We start from the raw sequence: 8385 nt of genomic DNA, 5'->3' as shown, positions 1-8385 counted from the left end.
ATACAAAATCCCATATGATTCTAAATAATCATTAAATTTATACTCGGTTCTATTATCAATTCTCAAAATCTTAACCTTAGCATCAAACTAAGTAGTAATCAATTTATGAAAAGAATGGAAATACGATAAAACATCACTTTTGGACTTCAATAAAAATACCCATGTAATCTAAGTGCAATAGTCAATAAATGTAACAAACCAACAATTACCAGATAAATAAGTAAGGCAAGTAGCATCCCAAACTTTCAAATGAATAATCTCAAAAGGAAGAGTACTTCTATTATTACGTAAATGATAATTTTTTTTTGAATGCTTAGCAAACTCATAGCATCACAAACTAAAGAGTCTAATTGAGTTCTTGAAAACAAAGTAGGAAACATCTTGGTAAGAACAGTAAATGATGGATGTCCTAACTGCCTATGCCACTAAATTATCTCCCAGTTGACATCTTTATTGTCTCCAAATAATGCTTGAGACATATTGGGTGATCAATCCAGAAGATATAAGCCATCACACAATTTACCACTGTCAATCGTCTTCCCTGTTTGGAGGTTCTGAAAGACACAGTAATCAGGAAAGAATTCAAGTTTACAATTTAAGGCTTTAGTGAAAGTACTAACATATAAAAGGTTAATTGGGAATTGAAGAACATGGAGGATAGAGGATAAAGTGAGATTGGAAGTACAAACAACAGAATCTGTTCCAGAGACGGAGGTAAGGGAGCCATCGGCTATTCACATACTATCTTTAGATGGACAAGTACTATTGTTAAATAAGGTTTTATTTGACCCTGTCATATGTCTACTTGCACTGGAATCAATAATACATGATTCAAAAGTAGATGGAGCATTTAAAATTGTACCTGATTTTGCATGATTAGACTTGGCAATTGAGGTAGAATCCAATTGAGAGAAGAGGCATTGGAGATTTTAAATCTCGTTTGAGGTAAAGCTCCCAGCAGAAGTGGTTTTTCCTTAGTTGTCATAGAGTCTGACAAATTTGCCAAAGGCCTAGTGACAAATTTGTCAAAGGCCTAGAATTACCCTCTTATTTTTGACCTCGACCAGGCAACCATGCAACTTTCAGCACGAATCTTTAATGTGTCGAGGCCTACCACAGTACTTACACATCAAGTAATCCTTGGCAGGCTTACCACCCGATGGACCAACCTGGTTAGCAATAAGACCAGCTTTCTCACTAGGTGGATTATAGAGCATAACAACATGACGACTCTCCTCTTTTGTACATAGGATTATGCCTTATAGAGAGAAAGGAACAAAGTTTTGCCAAGAACTTGAACCCAAATTTGATCATACTCAATATTCAACCTAGCCAAGAAATAAAAAAACATGTTCCTTATCCACCATCTTCTGAAATTTTTTGCCATTATTAGTAAAATAAGCTTGAAAATCTTGATAATAATCAAATTCCTACCACAACCCACTTAATTCAGCAAAATATTGAGAGATTGTTAGCTCCCACTATTTTGTACTATAGACTTTATTATAAATCTAAAAAATTTGGGCATAATTCCTAACACTAGAATGGGTGAGAGCAACAACAATCCAAATTTTTTCCGCAGTATCAAGCAATAAATAAGTATTGGAAGTATTAGGTTGCATAAAGTTGATAAGCCATTCCATAATGAGAGAAATCATTGGATCCCACTGACTAAACATTGAATCAGTGAGTTTAGGTTTCGATGTTGTACTGGTGATGTATCCCTACAACCCGCGAGCCTTGATAAACAACAAGCAGGACCTCAACCAATAAGGGTAATTATGTCCATCAAGCTTTACATGACTAATTTGCAACGAGGATTATCAATTGGAATCACGAGCTTCTCGTTCTTAGACATAATGTTGGAAAAAAAACTAATACCCAAAATACTTGCTTGGAAAATTAAGGGGAAAAAACACCTAAAAAGAACACAAAAAGAGATCCCAAAAAAACTTAGCCAAAAAAAAACCACCACTTAGAGGAGAATGACTAGAAGTGAGTAAAGAGCACAGCGACGGCATCGAAGAAAACACGACGACAGCAAGTGAAAGCCACACAAGGTGCATGACACAAGGGTCCAGTAGCTTGTAACAACATGTGAGGGTCACACGTAGGTCTTCTAGTCACTAAATTTTGGGGTTTCACTGGTGAGTGGATTTGAGTCCAATGGTAGTGACGTTGAGAGAAAAAAATAAGGCTAGGGTGGAAAGTGCCAATTTTGTATTTCTAGGGTTTTTCTTTGGAACAAAATTTAAAATCAGAATAAAGTCCAAAAAATCGTATAAAAAACTGATACCATGATGAAATCAGAGATGAATACTCTAATGTATTAAGGAAAAACTCACTCAAAAGTTTGTATTTCTTAGAAATATGTACAACTATATATACATGAAGTATTGAATCAATTAAGGAAAGAATATCTTTAAATAAATTCCCTAAAAATCAGTTGTAATATCTAAAGTTGTACTATTTAATGCCATCAAATAATCAAAGAATTTCAACAGATGTGTTCGCCAAAAATCAACGGACAATCTCTGATTACTCTGTTAACTACGATACTTTGACTAAAGGGGTTAGTCACCAACACGTTTGTCTTAGAAGGAACAACTTCTAGACTTTTATCTTCTACAAATGCATTAAACCAGGGTCTATGAATGCATGAATATCATGTCCTAAAAAGGAAAATTTACCCGTGATAACTTTTTGTAGGTCTGCATCTCCCTTAGCTTTCATCACATAGGCTCTGGCAGACACCCCTGAGGTGGGTTTAATGTAGCTTTTCCTTGAAATTCCATGAAATGATCCTGACTTTCCAACTATTTTGAATATTGTCTCATGCTGAGTACTTGGAATCCAACATACAGATTGTTCTGAGACAGTATCAGCCTTTGGGGGGGAAGTCTTTAATATGATGATCCATTGATCCATAAACAAAATAGGCCCCTTATTGTTTCCAGCAGTTGCCCTGATGATTTCTTCCACAATGCTCGCATAGTAGATCCATCATCACCCTAGATCCTCCAATACTCGTCATTGAGGTGTCACGTCGTGTGCCTTCTTCTCGTCGAAAACTCAAGGTGGAAAATCTCTCATTGGAACAGAGAAGCTTTTATCTTTTGGTCTCTTGAAATTTGTAGAGGGTAGTGGACTAGAGAATGCTTGATTCATTCTTTCCCTATCCTAACCTTTACTTCTTTCTTGAATAATCATTTCCTTCTTTTGAGCCTTGGCTGTCATGGCTGCTAGACTTAAGAATTTTGATGCTACTACCAAGGCATGGATTGCATCCCTTAAGCCCCACTCAAACTTATTACATAAGGCCTTTTTAGTCTGAAACATGTCCCTTACATAACAACTTAGTCTGACAAATTCCAGTTCATATTCTATTACTGACATCAGTCTCTACTTGAGATACAAAAACTCTTTCTTTATCTGTTCCACAGACATTAGGTTCACATACTTCTTTCTAAACTTATTCAACAAGAACCCCCAATCTATTTGTTCTTTCGGGGTTACGCTTACTAATGTTTCCCACCATTGATACATTTCTCCCTCTAACAAGAAAAAAACACATAAAAGACTATTCATCGGCGTACATTTTAGTTTTGCAATCACTCCGCCTACTTGTGATAGCCACTGTTCTACTGTAGTAAGGCCATCACCCTTATCCCCCAAGAATACTTTAGCACCATGCTTACTGATTTCTCTCACAGGATTTCCTTTAAATTGGTTGGCGGCTGGTGCCAGAGGTACTGGCTGTACCACTTCAGGTTGAGATTGTTGTGGTTAGGGTGCTTGGGCTATTTGCATGAACTAGTTAAACATCTTACTCATCATTGTGACAGAAGCGGTATGAAAAGAATTTTCGGTCGAGCCCAATTAGTTGTAAGACCTTGTCCTTGTACTGGTGGTACATGGCTCTCAGTTTCTTCTTTTGTATCTTCTCTTAAGCTTTAAGTCTTTTTTTCGAAGCTATAACAAAACTTAAATAAATCAAAACCATAAGGACTAGGCCAAAGTTATATCATGCATGGCGGATGTGATTTAACCTTCAGTTTTTCTAGAATCAGCTAAACCTAGGCTCTAATACTAAAAACTTGTAACACCCATTAGCTCCTTAGGAAGATATGGCATATTTCAAAAGACCAAATAGTTTGTCCAATGGACTGAGGCATTACTGACAAAATTACCTTTGACATGTTTCAAAGTTTGAGAAAATCAGTTATAAGGATTTCCTTTTATGTTAAAATCATTATTCCTTTTTCACTTTGTATTACACCTTTAAGGAGAGTAATAGGAATTAATAAAATACCCATTGATTAGGCTCCACCATCAAAAGCGAATACACTTAGGAAAATATAGTTTTGAAAATTATAAATCAGGGGAATTTGGAGATCATAAATATAAACAAGGTCAATTACACTTTATAAGACAAAACAATACATTTGTGAAGTAAAAAAAAGTTAAACATAAAATGTGTGTAGATACACTTTGTCGAATAGCCATGCATGATACAAACAGACAAGTGACTCACTTGTAGATACAACTTTGGCGCAGTCCCTCTCTATGGATGTTCTTTTACTACTCAATTGCTTAAGAGAGAAAGGTAATGGAGTAAGTTTATTTGAACTTACTGAGTTCCCAATAGACACAACATGATTATCAGATTACCCCTAATCGAATCAAAGATAAATACATTTTTCAAACTTTGCCTTACAATAACACTACGTCAATTTGCCTGTACAGTTCACTGGTGCACACATCACAATTATAACATGCAAAATCCTTAGTGGACACATGCTAGTAATTCATGCATACTTCTTTCAATCATGCATGTTTATTTATGGCCCAAGTTTGTACCAACCTCAGACCCATAATTCAAAAATCAGAATCGTATACCAATCACAATCATATAATTATTCATATTCCTTGTCATATTGAACACATGTTCTCTCGCAAGGTTGGGTCGTGATCTGCCAGTCATGTTTACAATAAAGTTACCCTACCGGAGGCATCACAAATAATCTTCTTTCCACATTTTCGCACATCACAGATAGTTTGGTATTGGACTAGCATACAAGGTGGGTATTAACCGTGACCATGAACATGTACACACAACACTGACAACTCATCTACATATTTTCAGCAAAGAAAACTTACCTTACACGACTTCATATCATAGAGTTTTAAAACCTAAAGGAAGAAAAAATTAACTCACCAGAACATTCAGTATAGAATCTACTCTATTGGTCCTTTCCCTTGATCGCTTGGACCTTCTCTAGCTTATTGAGCTAAATAAGAAACAACCATAATTATCAGATCATTTATCTACTATAAATTGATCATGCATGTACTAGAGCAAAGACGTAAATTTCCTCGACAACATCCTAAGGGTTTCCTAGAAATTATCAGTCAACTGGTACTTATCAATGGTGTTTGACAAGCTTCTGGAAATTTTCCTTGTCTCTTCTAGAGAATATAAGTTAAAAGAAATTTCTTCAGTACATTGGAGAGAACACATGGAGAAAAGAAAAAGCATAACATGTTGGTTGTAGACACCCTTTTATAGCACAAACAATGAAAATAAGCCTAGTGGGAAGGCCTGAGACCGCACTATCGACCTTGAATTCAGTGACTAAGCTTGGCTAATAAGATTTGAAATCTAAGTCTTACCAAATTTAACTACTACCATTAATCAGAGTGGTAAAACATTGTTTGTACACTTAAAAAACCAACTAAACAAGTTATTCGATTGCCTAAACATATCTGCTCATCATCTAAAGTACTCTAGTTCAATTCCAACTAGGTTTAAACTGAACTCTAATGATGCTCACTGAGCTATCATTTCCATATAAAGCAATCTTATCACTCTGCGAACAAACAAATTCTAATAGTTTAGTTAAGTTAGTTAATTTAATTAGTTTAATTATTATTTTAATTTGCATTAGCACTACTAATTCGTGAATCAATTAGATTAGTAATTATTTTATGTATTTAATTTAATAATAATTTCTCCAATCTACAATGTTTTGGGTATGATCCTCAGAATACTTATTGGTGTTTCGTTGTAACACTTCTCTATTATAATTTGACCCGTACACTTGTGGTCACCACCAATTTAATTTCTTATATATTTGGTGTGATATTTATGCTATAACTGATTACACATTTATAGGTGGTCAAGTTTTTTGCACCATTGCTGTGGATTGGGACAGTGAAATTTTTATTAGATTGGTCACTGTAAAATAATACTAGTCAAAAGACAAACGAGCTAGATAGTGTTTTAATTTTTTTGTACATAATTAAATATTTTTATTTTAAAAAGTTTTATTTAATTAAATATTCTTATATTTTTATTTATTCTCCTTGTTGATTTTTAGATTTAATAATGAATGTTGATTTTTATAGGTCGATGTACCAACTATCCAAATTAAGTTGGTTATACAGAGCTTCGACAAACCAATGGAGTCGTGATTACAAAGACGAAAAGCCTGAGTGTTCGAACAAACTCCCACTTAAGTCGAACAAGTATATGTACAAGAAGAATGGATATCCGACAAACCTATGGGATGAAGAAAAAGTGTACGAGGAGGGAGTATACGACCACTAGGAGATCATGGAGAACTAAAGATGCAATAACTGCTTCAACAAAGAAACAAAATAATAGAATAGATACATGAGTGACCTTTAAGGACATCCAAAAGTGCATGAGTGGCACTGGTTTATATCTCTCGATGGAAGAACAAATGATGGATCACAATGTCAAATACCAGCTGGAAGTTCTTTTTTACGGGTGATACAGATCGCCCTGACTCCGAAAAAGGACATCTTTTTTTAAATTTTATTTGATTTTAAATTTTATTTTTCATTGTTTATTTTTTATTGTATTGTAAGTATTTAATTATGTGTGTTATTTGCTTTTCATAATAGTTGTGGAGTTTGTGAAGTGGATTAAGGCGATTAAGCACAAACCAAAGAGTCTGATAGGCTCAGAAAAGATGAAAAAACAAGTTTGGGTTACTTCCAAGTCGTGGTGCGACACACTATGACGAGCCAACCCAACAAGTCCATCAATGAATCAAGTCCTTGTGATGAAGGAAAACAAGTCGTCTCAATGAGATCTCATGTCCCAACGACCACCATGCGCACATCATGACGAGCCACAATACCTTCAAATGTGAAAGGGCTAAGCCATAATCCAAAATCGTGACAAGCCATCATCGTTAGTAGTGACGAGCAAAGATTCCAAGCCGCAACAAAGTTGATCGAAATCATGATACTACTATAGGGTGTCGCAACATACCTTGTCGAAACGACTTAGGGGAGCACAAAAGCTATCACAATATCATGACAGGGAGAGAATTCCGTTGCAATGAGCCGACTACTATGCAACGTTTCAGTGCCTTAACTGTCCAGTCGACCCATGCGATTCTCGCCATTCTTCACTCTCCACAAACTCAGTGACTATAGTTTTTATTTATTTATTTAAGTTTATATTTTATTCGTAAGTATTTTATGTTCACTTAGAGCACACAAATCACAAGAGTTCCAAGACAAAAAGAATTCAACCTTTTCAAGGAAGTTTTCTTGTTCACATTTTAATTCTTTTATATCGGGGCAATATTTGTTATAAAGTGTGGAGGAAGTACATAAGATTTTTTTTTAGTTTGTGTGTTTTATTTATTTTATCTAATTTATCGAAAAAAATTGTTGTGTTATTTTTTGTGTAAGAACCCCATATTTTTTAAGGCACTACAATTTCAAGCCAAAACTGCAAAGAGGATCTAGTCTCACCAATTTCGTTGCACTTATCAAGCTAATCAGCTAATCTCATCTCCTTATTATTTTTGGTGCACATTGGGGACAATGTGTCTAACAAAGTGTAGGGATGACACAGAAATTTTTTAAATTTTTTTGTTATTTTGTTTTGTTTTTATATGTTTTTAGTCATTTTTAAATTTTAATTTTTTTTGTGTTTTGTTTGTGCTCGAGCTTGTAGAAATACAAATGATTGGTTAGGAGCATGTAAATAAGATTATGTGCATAAAATGTAAATTTAATTCGATAATAAGTGATTCTAGGTTATCTAATTTTAGACTAGTTAGTTCAATTTATTACACAGTGAATGAGTAAAAGTGTGTTAAACATACCAAATGATAAATAAGAACACAAAAAGCATGTATGTTAATTGAATTGTAGGTTGTAAAAATTGATAAAGTCAGTTAATTGAATCCATCAGTTAATTGAATCCATGTATTGAAATACTTAAGGATGACCTAAGACATTGTTTGATAAACCATTTTTTGAGCCGAAAAACTATCCTGTAAAGATTTTCCCTAGTACCTATTTTGAGCCTGAATCCATTTTCTTGATGAATCATGAATG

The sequence above is a fragment of the Gossypium hirsutum genome, chromosome A06, assembly GCF_007990345.1.
Source record: "Gossypium hirsutum isolate 1008001.06 chromosome A06, Gossypium_hirsutum_v2.1, whole genome shotgun sequence".
In the NCBI taxonomy this organism is placed as follows: domain Eukaryota; kingdom Viridiplantae; phylum Streptophyta; class Magnoliopsida; order Malvales; family Malvaceae; genus Gossypium; species Gossypium hirsutum.
This window is presented reverse-complemented; position numbering follows the sequence as displayed.